This window comes from Lissotriton vulgaris, chromosome 5 (genome assembly GCF_964263255.1).
Source record: "Lissotriton vulgaris chromosome 5, aLisVul1.2, whole genome shotgun sequence".
NCBI lineage: Eukaryota > Metazoa > Chordata > Amphibia > Caudata > Salamandridae > Lissotriton > Lissotriton vulgaris.
Window position 1 is genome coordinate 318,671,578 of NC_141693.1, and position 19,093 is coordinate 318,690,670.

Below are 19,093 nucleotides of genomic sequence, written 5' to 3' on the forward strand. Positions count from 1 at the left end.
GGCAAACATATTGTTAATCAGTGGATTTAGAGCAGAGCATATGGTTTCTGGAATAGATTTAAGTATTGGAACTGGGCAGGGATCAATAGGAGAACCTGAGCGTGCGGAACTAAGAAGTTTAACAGTTTCTTCTAGTCCAAGAGGTAAGAAATGGTTTAAGACTGGTCCGGAATAGGGATTTACCCTGATTGAGTTCCCTGGAAGTAACCCTACTTCATGCAATTGCGGAGAGAAAGTGGAGAAAATACTTTCCACTTTTGGTAGAAAAAAGGTAGCCAGAGTTTCACACAATTCTGGACTGCTATCCTTCTTAGTAACAATAGGCAAGGCTAATTTTTTCACTGTTTTAAAAAGCTTTTTAGGGTTTGATCTAGCAATGAGGATTTTATTTGAGAAAAAGCTCTTTTTTTTATTCCTTCAGCATCTCTTTATAATATTTAAGACTGTGCTTATAATTCACTTTGTCAATGTTGTTGTATCCACTTCTCCAGGTTCGTTCAAGTTTATTGCAGGCCAGTTTCTGATCTTTGAGCTTTTCAGAGTACCACGGGCAGATGGGTGGGCTTACGAATCCATTTTTTAATTGGAACCAGTTTTTTGCAAGCTATATCTATCCAGCCGGTATAAGCCTTAGCAGCTTTATCAATCTCAAGAGTTGAAGGGGGTAAGGAACTCTTCAGCTTCTTCTCTAGTTGTGTTCCCTCTAAGTCTTTCCATAACCTTTTTTCCAGCGTCTTCAATGGGGCCATTTTGGAAATTGGGTCTAATGGCTCCTTCAACTCAAAAATTATGACACTGTGGTCGGACCAAGCCATGGGGAATACCTCTAAACAAGATAGATGAGAGTTATTAGAGAATATCCCATCTAAAGTGTGTCCTTTCAGATGCGTGGGACCCACAACCAACTGCTTGAGTTCCCCAACTTCCATTATTCTATTCAGGCAGGTGGTGTCTGGGTCATTGAGGTCCTCAAGATAGAAATTGAAGTCACCAAGTACTGTGAAAGAATTTAAGCTCATACCATCTTCGAGAAGGGTGCCTATACCTTCCAGGAACCCCAGTCTAGGACCAGGAGGTCAATAGAGAAGAACCCCTTTGAGGATATTATGATGCTGAGCATTGAAGTTAAAGGAAAGTGCTTCGCAGAATGTACTGGATGCAGAATGGAATATTGCATTCAGAGAATTGTGGTAAATAATAGCTAGATCACCCCTTTTCCCCAGGGGTCTATCCAAGGAGTAGCAGGAATATACGGGCTTGCCTTTGGCGCGCCCGCTGCGGGCGTCCTGCGCGTAAGCGTCAGCATGCCTCCTCTGTGCAGATTTAAAAACACATATCAATTAAAACATCTAATCCGTAAGAAGACCGGTCGGGCATTGAACACAGCTCCGACACCGGTTTAAGCAGCACAGTGTGTCAGCGTCAGCTTGCCTCTTAAATAGGCAGCGTGCAACGACTGGACCGCTACCCTCAGACTTCCCAATATGGCCACCCAGGACAGAAAGTAAAGTGCAACGTGCAGATATATTCCATGCGCTACCAGAACACAAATACACTTTTTAAAGCAGCAGTTTTTAAAAATGACTCCTCTGCGCAGATTTAAAAACACAAATCAATTAAAACATCTAGGGCCAGATGTAGGTGGCCATTTACCGACCGGTAAATGGTCATTTGTGATGTAGGGGCCCTATTTTACCGATTCGGTAAAATACTGAATCGGTATTTTTACCGCATCGGTAACTTGCAGATGTAGGTGGGACTCTTCTGAGTCCCACAGGCCTTACAGAATCGGTATTTTACCACCCAATCCAATTGGGTGGTAAAATACCGAATCCAGGTGTGCATGCACATGTGTGCATGCACACCTATGCCATGTGACAGACAGACATGCCCTTAGGGCATGTCTGTGTGCCACATGTCACACTTGCCTGATTTCGGGGTGCTAGAGGGTGTCAAAGTGACACCCCCTGCACCCTTGCAACATTCGGTATTTACCGAATCGGTAAATACCGATTCGGTATTCCAAATTGATTCCTATGGGCTTCAAGGCCCATAGGAATCAATGGGGGATACCGATTCGGTATTTACAGAATCAGTAAATACCGAATCTTACAGATTCGGTATTTACCGAATCAGAATTACCTACATTTCCCCCCCTCTAATTTACCACTTCTTAAATACCGAATCTGTATGATTCGGTATTTTAGAAGTGGTAAATTAGATTTACCTACATCGGGCCCCAAGGGCCAGATGTAGGTGGCCATTTACCGACCGGTAACGGCCGATTTCGGCTGTTACCGACGAATAAATGGTCATTTGTGATGTAGGGGCCCTATTTTACCGATTCGGTAAATTTACCTAATCAGTAAATTTACCGAATCGGTAAAATACCGAATCGGTATTTTTACCGAATCGGTAACTTGCAGATGTAGGTGGGACTCTTCTGAGTCCCACAGGCCTTACAGAATCTGTATTTTACCACCCAATCCAATTGGGTGGTAAAATACCGAATCCAGGTGGGGATGCACATGTGTGCATGCACACCTATGCCATGTGACAGACAGACATGCCCTTAGGGCATGTCTGTGTGCCACATGTCACACGTGCCTGATTTCGGGGTGCTAGAGGGTGTTAAAGTGACACCCCTGCACCCTTGCAACATTCGGTATTTACCGAATCGGTAAATACCGATTTGGTATTCCACATTGATTCCTATGGGCTTCAAGGCCCATAGGAATCAATGGGGGATACCGATTCGGTATTTACAGAATCGGTAAATACCGTATCTTACCGATTCAGTATTTACCTAATCAGAATTACCTACATTTCCCCCCTCTAATTTACCACTTCTTAAATACCGAATCGGTATGATTCAGTATTTTAGAAGTGGTAAATTAGATTTACCTACATCGGGCCCAAAATCCGTTAGAAGAGCGGTCGGGCATTGAGCACAGCTCCAACACCGGTTTAAGCAGCATTAGATGTTAGTAACAGATGCTATAATCCAGACGGGGTAATTTTTACGATTACTAAGAGAAAGAAGTGCATGTCTTCATCGATATTTTATCCAAAATTTGAGGAACATCCTAAGGGGTGTGTGATAAGATGCTTGACAGAATATGAGAACAAGTTGTGTGAATTCAGAAGGCATGGTGACAATCAGTTGTTGATTTCATGTATGAAGCCTTTAAGGCCGGCAACTTCAGCTATGCATGCTAGATGGGTGAGGTGCTGTATGTTTGAGGCAGGTGTAAGTTTGCAGGAGTATGGTGCTTATTCGGTGAGAGGAGCAATGGCAAGTAATATTTTTTTGTCAGGTGGTCGCTTGGAAGAAATTTTGCATGCAGCAGATTGGTCAAATGCAGATGTGTTTGCTAAATTTTATTTAACGCCTATGGGTCATGTATCGTCTGTGGTTTTATCACAGCTTTGAACATGCATAATGCTTGCCTTCAGTCTTGTCACGAAATGCAGATTCTCCAAGTTTGTGTAGAATCTGGATTTCATTAAAAACACAGAGGTTAGCATTATCGCTCCCACCCTCCCAGGCTGGTATTTGGAGGAGGGAGTAGAAATATTGAGGTATGTCTTGTATTGTTACGAAGACTCATTGAGGAACAGTTTATTTATGGTTTATTGGTTGTTTTCAGATGTCCAGTAAAGGAGGGCATGAGGATTATGTTCATCGTTGAAGTTGAAGGTTGCGGGTAATGCGTCCGGAGCAGCTTAAAAGAGGAAGATGGCTTCTGTGACAGAGTTTATTGGGACATTCTAAGTTCTGGATTTTTAAAAAAAAATCTTTTTATTAATTATAGATAAACAGCGGTGGTTGTCACTTACAATCAATACAGTGAATTACAAATATTCCTGGTGAAACCTTCATTACATATCTTAGGTGGTTACAAGCAATTATCTGAATCCTTCAATGAGCACTCGGTCTTACTGTTGGTTCGTCATCCGGGGCGACATGTGGGGGTTCGCAGATATGACCCCTGTACTTGTTCCAGTTAGTCCATATACCAATCCATTTCCGGGGACAGCCTCTGGCCACGTATACCATCTTTTCCTGGAGCATTCACCATTCCATGTCAGTTTGCCATGAGGCCAATTGTGGATGAGATCTCGCCCCCCCCCCCCATTGCCTGGCAATGTTCAGTTTAGCGATTGCAAATCCCAGCGTGGCCCACAACCTCCCATGAGTGTTTAGGTCATTAGGCTCCCAGATGTTTAAGAGACACCTTTTTGCCTCTACTCTAAGTGCCACATCCCACACCTCTTGCATGCATTGGTGAACGCAGTGCCAGTAGTTTTGGATCCGCGGACATTCCCACAGAATGTGGAAGAACGACCCCTCCGCCCCACACCCTCTCCTGCAAAGCCCATCCTCACTGCGGCCCATCAACCTCAGCCTAGTACCAGATATGTAGACTCTATGGAGAATCTTAAGTTGAATCAGCTGCAGTCTGGCCGATATGGCCACCTCCTTTGGGGACGCTAGGGCAGACCTCCATTCCTCCTCATCAATTTCCAACCCGTCCGCCTCCAACTTCCCTTTAAGTAACTGGAGTAGATCTGGGGAGTTGTTAATAATCTTCTTGTACGTAAGGAATATGGCATGTTCAGGCAGGTGGCCATCAAGGAGTCTATCCTCCAGGGGGAATATTAGATTGCAGTGAGTGTCTGACTTGCAAGTATCTAAAATTTCTGTGCGGGCAAACTCATGCGTGCGCTGCAGTGAGTCAAAGGAGACGACCCCCCCGGGGCCCCACAGGTCACGGATATGGGAAATCCCAATTAGGTCCCAATTGTGAAACCCTTTCGTCTGACCAAGGGTACCTAGCTTTTCGGACACCCACAACGGGGTAGCCATCGTTAAGGTGTCGGCCCATCCCAGCTTTCGCTGGACAGTAGGCCATAGTCTGACCGAGTGATTGGTGGGCCCCGTGAGGGGGTATCTGCCGGGCCTTGAGTATAGTGCAGCGGTCCATTGCAAAGCCTGGATCGGCACCATCTGCGTACGTGCCTTGATTAATGGCTGAAAGGTGGGCGGCCCAATAACATGACTGAATGACCGGCAGTGCAATTCCCCCGTCATACCGGCCCAGAGTGAGTTTCTTGAGGGAGATGCGGGGCATCCCCATCCATAGCAGCTCTTGTAGACCGGACTCAATAGAAGCAAAATAAGATTGTGGGACCAAGTCAGGATGGTTCTGTAGGGCGTATAGAAATCGTGGCAGCGCCATCATTTTAAAGAGGGATGCCCGTCCAAGAAGGGATATCGGTAATTTCCTCCACAATGCAGAGTCCCGCTGGAAACGCTGCAGTGGGGCCAGGAGGTTACGTTCGTATCTGATGGTCTTCTCTTTGGAAATAAAAATTCCCAGATAGCGGAACCCATCCGTGGCGGTGGCGATGGGACAGTTCCGAGGGGGCACGGGAGGGTCCCCATGAAGGACATACATCACTGATTTGCCCCAGTTAATACTGTATCCCGAGTTCCTTCCGAAACTCGTAGATATATCCATGGCTACGTTAAGCGATTGGCGGGGTCGCGTGAGATAAAGCAGGATATCATCCGCGTACAACGAAATCCTGTCCTCCCATCCATCCGTCCAACGGATACCCATGAGAAACAGGTCCTGCCTGATCCAGGCCGCAAGTGGCTCCAAGGATAAGGCGAACAGGAGGAGGGACATTGGGCACCCTTGTCTAGTCCCCCTCGCCAGGTGGTCGCCCTTTTTCCTACCTGGCAGCCAGAAGATGGAATGACCTACCTTCTGACCTTAGACACACCACAAACTATCTTCAGTTTCGACAAAAACTGAAAACCCACCTTTTCCCTAAAACATAACCCTTCCCTAAAACATAACCCCCCAGCAATGCCTCAATAGTCTCTCTTAGTTCATAGCGCCGTGATATCCTTTGGGATGAGTGTCGCGCTTTATAAATACCGAAAATAAGAAAATAAATAAAACGTCAGAAAGCTTGTTATTGACTGTCACCTGGGCCAGAGGTTCAGCATAGAGGAGACAAATCCACCTCATAAACTCAGGTCCAAAGCCCAGCTTCCAGAGGACCGCCATCATATATGGCCATTCCAGGGTGTCAAATGCCGTACTGGCATCTAGCGACACCACTACGGCGTCCTCCCCAAGAGTGTGGCAACGCCCCAGAACTCCGTGTAGTCGCCGAAGATTAAGTGCCGTGTTACGGCAGGGCATAAAGCCCGATTGGTCCGGATGGACCAGCGTGTGTAGGACAGGACAGAGTTGGTTAGCCAGCACCTAGGCCAACACCTTCGGCTACACGTTGAGCAACGAGATGGGTCTATATGAGGCGCATGAGTCTCTAGGCTTGCCTGCCTTAGGGATGGCCACTATAGTGGCTATACGTTGGTCCCGCGGCAGTTGACCCCGATCTTTGCTTTCTTGGAACATTTGCTTCAGGTAAGGACTGTTAGTATCAGCCTTGAGCTTGAAAAGCTCAATGGGCAGACCGTTAATACCAAGAGCTTTCCCTGAGTGAAGGTTGCCGATGGCACGGCTCACCTCCTCGTTAGTGAGTGGCGCCTCAAGGGCCTCACGGTCTTCCTCCGACAGGGCAGATAGCCGGATGTCCTTCAATAAGTCAGTGGAGTCTTCCTCCGGTCTATCTGACCCCCTACTATAAACCTTCCGGTAGTGCAGTTCAAACTCGTGGACAATATCAGCTGGGTCTGTGACCGTGACTCCTGAGTCAGTTCTGAGCTCCGTTACTACCTTTTGCATCTGCTGTTTCCTGTCTAGCCAGGCTATCAGCTTGCCCGCCTTATCCCCTTGGTCGTCTATCCTCCCTTCTATGTCCCTAATGACTTTTTTAGCGGCATCGGTGGGTATTGCTCTATATTCCGCGCTTTTAAGCTGCAACTGGTGGGTAATTATCGGATCATCCTGGGTCGGTGCTGCCGCCTCCAATACACGGAGGTCTGCTTCAAGGTGGACCATTTGAGCCTCTCGCTCTTTGCGGCGACCAGCGATCGTCAAGAGCGTTTCCCCTCGGATCACCGTTTTGAAGGCCTCCCATAGTGCAACCGCGGAGTCTACCGTGCCAACATTTTCAGCAAAGTAATGGGTGATGGCCAGGGTTAATGTCTTTCTAGTATCTTCATTGCGGAGGTACCACGCGTTTATAGGTGCTATGCACCCCACCCTCCTTTCGCCCAAGGTGAAATGTACCAGCACTGGAGAGTGGTCTGAAATCTCGTACGGTGGTTCCCTGCTGTATAGGTGCTAAAATGTAGTCGATGCGGGAGAAGGATCGGTGTGGGCCTGAGAAAAAGGTGTATTGGGTGTCATGTGGGTGTTTAAGTCACCAGAGGTCAGTAAGGCTGAATGTATCCGCGAAGTCCGCCAACCATGTGTGTCCCGATGGCAGGATCCTCGGAGGGTGCCTATCCAGATTGCCCGAAACCACCGCGTTGAAGTCTCCTCCCACTACTAGTTGCCCATCTGGAAGGGACAGAAGCAACTGTCCCAAGTCTTGGTATGTTTGTGTCTGCAACCCGGGTGGCACATATGTGGAAACCAGGTTCACCCCGTGGCCTTCCCACTTCCCTGAAATAGCAGCATAGCGACCTAGAGGGTCCAAGTCTGTGCGCTCCACTACCGATGGCAGACTACGACGCACCATGAGGCCCACCCCCGTGAGACCCCGAGGTGAACCCAGCATGCGCCAAGAGCGAGTACCCGCACCTGTTAAGAGCATGGCAGGAGTTGCCCAATAAGTGGGTCTCCTGGAGGAGCACAATGTCGGGCCCATGTCGTTTGATGAATTGCATCACAATAGTCCTCTTGAGCTTGCCCCCCAGCCCGTTGACGTTCCAACTCATGACCTTGAGGCTCTTATCCCACCTCATACTGGCAAGTATTCTTTCCTGCTACTGATTTCACCGGGTTCCAGGCAAAGTGTAATTCCAGATGCACAGGGGTTTGTAGTGACCTCACCAGGCAATGCCCGCCCCCCCTTCCCTTCCTCCCCCAACTCCCAACCCCCTAACTGCTCAACTCCCCAACTCTGCCCAACCCGCCCCCCTCCCTGCTGCCCTGCTCCATAGGTTCAAAACTACCCACATCCTCAATTAGCAGGGTGCCTATCGACCTACCCTAAGGAAGAAAAACTAGCAGAGAACACCCCCTGCCGTCCCTCCTCTCGGTACCTTCCCTGTTCGGTGCGTGGATCAGCCCCAACTCAAGCCGCCCCCCTCCTCCCCCCTTCCATCCCGAGAAATAATGCACATCGCATGAACCATCATCACCTGACCCCCCCTCCACCCCACACCTCATCAGAATCTAATCTCATCCTGTCTTTGTTCCTGGGTCGGAACGGGCTATACAGCCATCCTTGAGGGTATCGCCAGTCTTGAACACAGCTTGGCCCGGATGGGGACACCTGAAACCAAGACGGTACGTGCTCGGCCCCTCCCTCTGCTTGTGAAGAAGAAGTGTCTGAGTTATGCCCTCACAGCAGAACATTAAAGGCCAATATTCCCTTTCCCCTGAGTCATAAAACATTGTACTTTACTGTGTCAGCGTGAAGCAGCAGTGTTCTCCCCTCCGTCAGTTCTCCGTCGCCCCTCCAGAGGACCTGTGGCCAGGACTCGCCGATCTCGATCTCCTCGAGCGTTGGCTCTCCAGCCTTTCGATCGGTGAAGCCAGTTGGACGTCCCTCCAGTTTTTGCCCTCTGATCGGTCCCTGGGACGGGGCGACTGCCGATCGATCCAATCCTGCACGTCCGCCAGTGATGTAAAAAAGAAGGACTTGCCATCTTGCCATCAGAGAGGACCTTCAGTTTGGCCGGGAAGAACATCATGTATTTGATCCCTCTCTCACGTAGTGCCGCTTTCACCCCCAGGAAGGACCGTCTGTCTTTTTGCACCTGAATGGTGAAGTCTGGGAAGAAGAGTATCGTTGCATTTTCGTAAGGTAGGTCCCCGACCTGCCTGGCCGTCTGCAGGATGGCGTCCCTGTCCCTATAGTTCAGGATTTTGGCTATGATTGTCCTAGGTGGGGCACCCGGCCTGGGTTTAGGGGCAGGAGCTTGGTGAGCCCGCTCTATGGTGAAGAACTTCGACAGGCGCTTGGGCTTCAGGTGATTAAGGATTAGGTCTTCAAGAAAAAGTTTGACACTGGGCCCCTCAAGCTCCTCCGGAACTCCTACCTACCGTACGTTGCTCCTTTGGGCCCTCCCTTCTTGGTCCTCCAGCCGGATGGACATCTGACGGTGCTGGTGCACCAGTTCGTTGACATGCTGTTCCAGTGCCGTGGACGCCGTCCGGAGCTCGCGGATGTCAGCCTCGTTGGTCTTGGCTTTCTCGGAGGTCTTGTTGAGGTCCGCCCGTAGTAGGCTCACCTCTATTGACACTTTGTCAATCTTGGTTTCTAGCGTGGCACCAAGCGTCTGGATGGCGGACAAGATGGAGGTCAGGGAGGGTTCTTTAGTCCCAGGTTGCTCGCCTGTGGCGGTGTCCACTTACGGTACCCTCTTTTGGACCGTGTATTTGTCCAGCTTGTTGGACTGTGAGGCCATCGTCTGCTTCGGCCTCATGATTGCCGAGTGGGGTCTTCTCCCAGCTGGCCCCTGCTTCACCGGCCCTGCGTGGTGTTTGTCCGACGTATTGGCCCTTTAGTCTGCACCTCGCTATCTCACCGTTGATGCCACATCGGTCAGAGCGCTATGCACCACTGCAAAGAGATCCCAGGGAAAGTTGTGCTGTACGAGTGTCCCCAATGCGACCACTCTCCCTTTGGCGCTGTGTGAGGTCGTTCCTCAATCGCTCCACAGGGGCACGGTCAGTCGTTTATCTTCGCGGGACTCTTAATTGTCCCTCTTGTCCTTCCTCAGGGTCGCTGGCCTCAGACCCAGACACAGCCACGGATAGGGTTAATCCCCGCGAGGAGGCCGTCACAAAGGTGAAACAAGATGGCGCCCTGGGCTGCTGCTGGTACCTGGCCCCAGGCGCCCGCACTCCGTTTGTCTCCCCCCTGGCTTTCTGGAGGCCAGCAGGAGTTTGCGCTGTGCGCGCAGCAGCAGCAAAGTCGCCCCGTGGAGTACGGCCCCTCCAGGGAGGCCGTGGAAGAGGGTGAAGTACCAGGTCCCGGCCCAACTAGGCCCAAGAGCCGGGGCCTCGATTTCAGGGCAGGGCCGCCCGAAGAGCACCAGCAGCGTAAGCCAGCAGCCAGCGCTCAGCCGGAGTCCCGTAGCTCACCCGAAGCCGGTCCGATTCGCCCCGGGGTCAAGCCGTCGCCTTCCGCCTCCTTTCCGCAGGTCGATCAGGGCGTGGGGCTCGTGTGGGTCAGGCGATGAACGGATCTTTTACGGGATGGAAGGCTGCGGGGAGCTCGGGGTTAAGCAGCCATCTCCGTTGGCGCCTAGCCACGCCCCCCCCCAGTTCTGGAATTTTTGTGTTATGATGTAATACTTTGAAATGCTGCAAGGAGCTGGCAATAAGTAATAAGCATAATGCTAACCTTCGTGTCTTTAATGAAACCCAGATTCTTTCTACACAAACTTGGAGAATCTACATTCTACAAAGCAACAAATGGCAAAGGGAAAACAATGCAACCTTCAACAAGGTGAATCCTTGCAGTAACACAAAGCATAAGGCCAAGACACACAGGTGCACACACACACATGCAATGTACCAAACACAACTAAACGCGAACAATCAGATTTGAACCCTCACAATTGCAATCACTGCATCAATGATACCTAAAAGACACAAAATGAGAGGCTAGCCCTAGCAGTCATACTTAAATGCACTGCTTTTCCCATATCTAAAAACATCAATTAGGGCGAGAACTCTCACAGTTACATCTAGATGTCCTGCAACCAACATGTAAAAGTATTGTACAAATGAAAAAATGGCAAACGAACTCACTTGTCACTTAAATGTGCAAAATACTACTGCAGCACCCATTTTACAAGTCTAGTAAACACAGCTTTACTTCGTGACACTGAGGATATTTCTAACCATAAAAAAATTAATGCAATTAAAATAAACTATCTAATGTTGCCCAGCAACACCCTACACAGTTCCGGATGCACCTACAAAAGAAACATAATTGCACAAGAGCAAACAATTTGCTAGTGAAACACACTGGAGAGACAATCTTTTTTTAAACATCATGCTGCTGTCAACTGTCCTAATCTCCCAAACAGCAGGATAGCAATAGAAGCAACGTATCCAGCCCTCTCTCCGTGGTCATGGGCAACTAAACAAAATCCTAATAGGATTTTACACACTGATACGGATTCCATGGTGTGCAATTTGGAATTTCATGCTATTTGGTTTCAAGATCCTGAAAAGATGTCTGCAATAAAAATGAGTGCAAACCTTAAATTGAATTGTCTCTGTAGTTGTAATTAGGACATTAAAAGTATACAAAAAACAAGTAAATAATCTGTAAGTGATACAATTAGTGAATAAAAGTAAAAACTGAAAATATGGATTAGATGTGAGAAACCACCTGGCATAGTGTTGTCAACACTTATATGGTATTCACATTCTTCACCTACATAAATTCCATCCAGTGAAGAGGGCAACTTGATAAATTACATGGATTCTACCAGTCAAGTATAGCAATACATAACATTTAAGAGACCTACACCGACAGCACATTCACTCGATGAACTAACTGTAGATAGCACTCACCAATGTCAGGGATGATCTGCTGTGAAATGAGATTAAATAAAAATATATACCGCGCACTACTACCCGAAGGTGTCTAGGCACCTATGCAGCTCCGCAGTAACAAAGAGCTAATCGAATTGGGAGACTAAAAACATTAAAGTCAGGGGTTATTGTCTCCTATCCTTGAGTGGCACAGAAGAGTCACCCAGCCAGTGTCCGGCTTTGCATGTCAAGAAGAGGGGTTAGTTGGAAGTGCCCTAGTTACTGAACAGGAATAAAAAATGCCATTCATAGCACTCACTCCTTTCTCTCTCTCTCATTAGCCAAAACACAGGGTATGAACAGCTATAGAACCCTCCAAAGATCCAGGCACCACAAACGTCAGTTGGGTTGGGGACACAACCTGTCAAGTCTTGTGCAGGACATAAGGCTGACCCTACCTCATCCTCATTGTCTTTCAGACAAACATGCTTAATGGTCCCTATCCCCTGATGCATGTGTAGGTGAGTTGTGTCATGAGAGATTAAAGGCAATCAAGTTAGGACAAATAGTGAGCGTCATGAGGACAGAGACGTTTTAAGGCATGGGCAAAGTTGGCCTGGGCCAGGCCCCCAGCCTTTTAGGGACCCCCTGAAAGATCCAGTTCTATTCTCCACACAGTTCTGCCCTGACGACCTTGAATGATTCTTAAAGATAGGTTGTTTTAAATACCACTTTCTTTTAGTTTATTTGGTGATTTGTGGGGGGAGTCTTTTACTGGCATTATGCAGACAAATTTGTTTATGTATGTTTTTCAGCACCTGCAACATCCATAAAAAAAGTTCCTTTTAGATCGAAACAGGACCCCACATTTGAGAAAGGGCAGTGGCTCTCAGATATTATTTGCAATAATATTAGTGAGCTGCTGCTGATATGTTACAATATTGAAAACACACATCAATATCTCTAAATAATAGATCAAAACGTTTAGAATTGGGACCAGTGTGCCTGCGCAGTGTCAGTGGTCTAGCCAAAAACAACATCAACAAGTTGAAATTGGATCATAAATTCAAAGCTATGATCCAATTTCAACTTGTCTCAATTCCTCCATTGTCCTTAATCTTCCTTACTTTTACGGTACTTACCTTTCTCTCGTCCTCTTCTACTCCTGCCCTCTTCTGTTCCTTACACCACATGCTCTTTCCCCAGTTTCCTGTTTCCCTTTCTTTTCTTCCTGTCAATAGTTTGCTCCTTCTCTGTTGCTCTCTAGTCTTCTTTGTAATAACATCAAAGTGGCTATTTCATCTTTGCCTTCCTCTCTTTCCTTCTTTCCATTCACACCCAGTGACTACTTAAGGATTTTGGGGGGCCCCTGTTTGTAAAAGTAAGGAAGATTAAGGAAAATGGAGGAATTGAGACAAGGGAAAAGAGAAGAAACAAGGATAAGACAACGGAGAAATGGGAATTGAGAAGCATAGAGGAGAGAGCGGCACAGAGAAAGGGAAAGCTGAGAGTGGTCAGAGAGATGAGGGAAACGAAGAGGTGGGTAAAAAGAGTGGAGAGAAATATGATGAGGGGTAAAAGACCAAAAAGTAAAAGGAATATATAGACCTGGGAGATAAAGGAGTGGCTAAGTGGGAAGCCATGAGGAATATAGTCAGAAATAATGTATCTGATCATGAAACGATTAGAAGAGGAGGAGTGAGAAAGAAGATTAATTACATGTTTGCCTTCTCAACCTGCCCTTAGACCTCGCCCTGGCTCCACTGCTAGCCCACAGTTCAGTGGGGTGAGTACCCGCACTTAGGGGTCTGTTAGGATGGCGGTCGGAAAACCTCCCTGACCGCCATGGTAGCGGGAAAAGACGACCCGCAAGGACCGCAGCATAACCTTTGGTCCAATTAGGATGCTCCAGTCAAAATCCGACTGCGGCGGTTGGATTCTGGCGATTAACATTGCACCGCTGAGATATTAAAAGGAGCTTGTCCTGCATCTCCTTGCACTGCGAGGCAGGCACTGCACAGTGCCTGCCACCTGGCACAGGGAAAGTGCATCCACACCCCCCCAACACATTGGGGGCCCTCAATGGGCCCTCGGAGCATGTCTCCGCCACCCTCTCCATAGCGGTTTCACCGCAGAGGAATGGCTGGCTACCGCCGGCATCATAATCATGTGGCCCTGATCTGCCACAATTGTAGCGGTCCAGCTCCGCCCGCCAGGCAAGCGGGCGGAAAAGTGGCCGGCGGAAAATCACACCGTCGCAGTCACGACCGCAATGCTAATCGGACTTGTGGCTTTCCGGGTTTCGATCGCGGGGGTGGCCGCCGCCAGTCTGGCGGTTGCTACCGCCGGACAGGCGGCGGCCATTCACCCGCCATCCTAATAGACCCCTAAGTTTTCTCTATTTAAAGCAGTGAGTATATCAAATACAAACATTACCTCCACCATTTCAACTAATTACATTTCTTCAATAGGAGCAGCAGCAGAAGGTGTTATGAATGTGTCTTCTCACATTATCCAGACTAAGGCAGACACCTCTGCAAGCTCAATGATTTGTAGGCATGTGTAGCAGTTACTTCCAGGGTCTCAAAGTGCCACAAGCCTCAATTATCCTTCCTCTGACAACAGTAGAAGTAGAAGAAATCGAACTGCACCTTTAGCGCAGTCCAAGCTCCACATGAGCACAGTGATGCATGAGAGGGTTTTCTTTGGCACCACCACAAGACAGAGGCTTACACTGAAGCTGAAACAGTGTAAGCAGCAAGGAACACATCAAGACTGATTCATAGTGAGGAACGTTTAATTAATACACGCAAACATACAGACACAGATGTTAAGGCATGTACACAAGCTTTCAAATGCCTACACTGGTTTATCCTGAAAATGATCAATCAATCAATCAGTAGATTTGTAGAGCACTACTTGTCACATATGGCGGTATCCAGGTGCTGGCTGGGATCCCTTTAACTCTTTGGGCTTAAGAATGCTATCGCTTCAGGAGTAAGCAACTCTAGCACTTTTAAGAAGGTAGACCTTTAGAGCGGGAGATTAATGTGGTTTTAAAATCACTCTCCTGTGTAATTGTCAGTTTTAAGGACCCAATTCTGGTGCACAGGCTGCTCTTTGGTCATATGAGTAAAAACTATGGTGGATTGAACATTACTCTAATGCCCCTAGGCTATTTTTATAAGCCTTACTGGGCACAATTACACCTCACAGAAGCAAAGATTCTCCCATTGGTAGTTTCCAATTGTTATCTACTAGATCATGTGGTGTTCAATGTTCCCGTCTCTAATCATTTTGATACTTTAGCAGGAGTTGATTGACTCCTAGTTAATGTGTGTGATGTTTACACTGTTCAATCTGTGGCCATTAGTGAAGGGTGCTGTAGGGACAACAGTTCCCAGTGGGTGGTGTAAGGGAGCAATGTATTGACAATAACTCTGACCTCCTAGTCAGGGAAACTGCTCTTCTCTCATGCAGCTCTGTCATTGCGCCTCTGCCCCCAGCACTTTCTGGCCTTCAGGTAAGGTGTTCGAGGCCCTCCTCCACCTTAAGGATCCATCCTGCATCTCCTTTCTGGTGGTCCAGTGGGAGAGCCTTGCTCTTCTGCTGGTCCACTTTGCCAGCCTTTCTGTTTGGTTTCCCTGCTTTTATCTTTCTGTGCCTAATTGACCTGGTGTGCAGTTCATGCCTCTCTGTCTTTTGTGCCTGCGTCTTTTTATGCCTTTGTCCCTTGTCGCTTGTTGTCTTTTTTGTGCCTTTGTCTCTTGTGCCTTGTTGGCTTTTGTGCCTTTTTGTCTCATTGTGCCTTTAATGCCAGTTTTTCACTGCAGCTGCTTTCTCTCCCTTTCCTGTCACTGCTGCCCCGTGGCCCCTCCCCCGCCTGTCCCCTCTCCCACCTCCCTACTGCTCTCCCTCCCTGACCACTGCGCCAAAGGTAAGCCTGTCTGCGCCCGTCCGCGACCCGACACACGACCTGCACCAGGGACCCTACTCCTACCCTCGCCACTATGACTCAGCAACCCCCAACACACTCAATCCCGGAAGAAACAAAACCTGCCAGCTGTCGACACTGAACACCAGCCAAGGCCACTTCTTCTGCCGACACTGCCACAACACCTTCACCCACCTCTGGACCATTACAGCTACCGCCAAATCACCGGACGCCAGCAAAATCAACTCCTGAGCTGCATCCTCCTCAATGTACGCTCCCTACACAGACATGCAATAGAAATCTAGGACGTCCTCAACACCCTCTCGTCAATGTCACCTTCCTCACAGAGACCGGGACCAACCCCCACTCCGCACCCGACATTGCAACCGATATCTCCGATGGATACAAGATCCAGAGGAAAGACCGTCCCAACCACTCTGGAAGTATACTCGCCATCATAAACAAAAACACCCTCCAATTCTCTACTGCCAGCTCGAACAACTACTCGCCCCCCATGGAACACCTCCACTTCCAGATTCAGATCAACCCCACAATGACTCTACGATGAATTCTCACCTACAGACCTCCCGAACCTCGTGACCCATTCACTATTATCATCGCAGACCTCATTATACCCCACGCCCTCACCTCCACGGACTGACCACTGCTCGGAGTCCTGAATTTCCACCTCAAGCAACCTCGGCGACCCCAACTCCATGGCCCTCCTGGACAACCTCGCCAACATCTGACTGAAGCAGCTCATCACCATCCCCCCTCACAAATCAGGACACACCCTCGACCCCATCTTTGCAGGAGGAAACAACATTCACTTCAGCCACACCATGCAACCGCTCTGGATGGACCACCACTGCGACCACTTCTCCTTCTCGAAACCCACGGCACACAAGTCCTACACCATGCTCGTGCAGAAACTGGAGCAAGATCACAGAGGAGCACCTCAAGTCCGCCCGCAGCCACATTCCTCCACCCGCCACGACCGACGCCAACTCTGCAGCCAACAAACTCCACAGATGGATCACCAACTGCACAAAAACACCCCCCTCCAGACCTCCGACAAACAAAGTACCATGAATCCCACCTGTTTCACCACAGACCTCCAAAAATCCAAGCGCACATGCCGACGACTCACGAAAGCAAGGAGGAAAGCAAAACATTGGAAGCACCCACCGCCTCCAAGACCGCCACGACAGAACACCACCAACTCATCAGGTCCATGAAGAGGAAATTCATTCAGTACAGAATCCTCTCCAACTCCTGCAACTCAAAGGAACTCTTCAGCATCATACAAGAATTCACCAAACCCCCAGCGAAAGCCCTGATGCCCCTCCTTCCCAGGACCTCTGAAACAAATTTGGCTTCTTCTTCCATCACAAGATCAGGACTCTCTATGACAACTTCGATGAACAGAACCTTGGCACTGACACAACACCAGCAATGCCACACAGCCGACCACCACCGCCTAGACCCCTGTCATCACAGAAGACACCGCACAGACCATGAGGAACACACATTCAGGAACTCCCACTGATCCCTGCCCGCCGCACATCTTCCACAGGGCTGCCTCAGCCTTAACACCTGAAGTACAACGCACAATCAACTGCACCCTCGAAACAGACACATTCCCCGATGACTGGAAATGCACAGAAGTCAAACCCCTCCTCAAGAAGCCCTCGCAGATCCAACGGATCTTAAGAACTGCAGACCCATATCTCTCCTCCTCTTCGCCGCCAAACTCACTGAGAAGATGGTCAACAACCAGATCCTGAACTTCACAACACCGGCATACAGGGAACTGCCCTAGACCGGATCCGCTACTTCCTCGCCTGCCGAACTCTAAGAATCAGACTCCCGCCCTTCCTCTCCGAACCCACAGAGATCAGATGCGGAGTACCCCAAGGATCCTCCCTCAGCCCCATGCTCTTCAACATCTACATGGCCCCTCTCGCAACCATCATCAGAAAATATGGACTCAGCATAGTATCCTATGCTGATGACACCCAGCTCATCATCTCCCTCACCAAGGAACCCGACATCACCAGACACAGTTTCCAGGAAGGAATGAAGGATGTCACATCCTGGTTGAGCAGCAGCTGTCTGAAGCTCAACGCGGAGAAAACAGAAGTCCTCATCCTCGGATCCACCACCTCTGCGTGGGATGACACCTGGTGGCCCCTGCCCTCGGCAACCCTCCCACACCCACGGACCACGACTGCAACCTCAGCATTATACTTGACTCCTCCCTCACCCTGAACCGACAGATCAACGCCGTATTTTTCACTTGCTTCACATCCTCCACGTACTTCGCAAGACCTTCAAGTGGATCCCCCTGAATCCAGAAAGACCATCACCCACGCTCTCATAACCAACAGACTGGACTACAGGAACACCCTCTACGCCAGAATCAACAAATCTCTACTCCACAAACTCCAGACTATCCAGAACACTGCAGCCATATTCGTCCTCAGAATCCCATGACAAGACCACATCACCCAGCACCTACGAGACCTCCACTGGCTCCCCTTTGAAAGGAGAGTGACTTTCAAGCGGCTCACAGAGGTCTACAAATCCCTCCTCAACACCGGACCCCAAACGTCAATGAAAGAATCTCATTCCACGCCCCCAAGTGAAACCTCAGCTCGGCCGACCTTGCCTTTGCCGAAATCCTTGCATCCGGAGAGACAGAACAGGAGAAAGAGCCTTCTACATCGTGGAAAAGACCTAGAATGAACTTCCCTCAGCATCTGACAAGCCCCCTCTCTGCAAGCATTCAGGAAGAGCCTAAAAGCCTAGCTTTTTGGATGAGTCTGAGTGGCCCGATATCCCCCCCCCCCCCAGCACCTTGAGACCCTCACGGGTGAGTAGTGTGCTTTACAAATCCCTGATTGATTGATTGAACCCAGTCTTATGAGTCAGTAAAGAAGCTGTTTAAACTACTGAGTCGTAGACCATGATAGAGTTTGGTGCTAGGCCTGAAATAGAGCAAGTAAGATCAGTAGCTGGAGGCAGACTCGATCTAAGGCAAGCGTGGTCTTGCCAGAGATTAATCTTTCTGATGACCCTGGGGCATCAAACAGGGTAAGTGGTCATTGTGCACCAGAAGCATTTCAATCTAAACCTCTTTCATTATGATACTTTCGTGGAATGTAGCAGGGCTAGCCTCCAAACTTGTTTGCCCTGATTAGGGTCACTTTATAGATTTGCATGATCCCTGCCTCTTTCAGGAGACCTGGTGAACCATGGCGGCCTACTGCCTGGGCAATATAAACTTCAGTAAGGAAGCAATAAAAACTGGAAAGGGAAGACCTACGGGGGGCTCACTATCTGGGTCAGTACTACACTTGCTTGAATGGCAAATAAGGCTAAGATAGCCTCTTATGATATTGTATGTGTTTGTCTGACTTTCACGCAGAAATTAGTACTTTATGTTTACAATGTGTACTACTTACAACCTGTGGGGACTAAAATGGAATCTACAGCCATTGAGCTG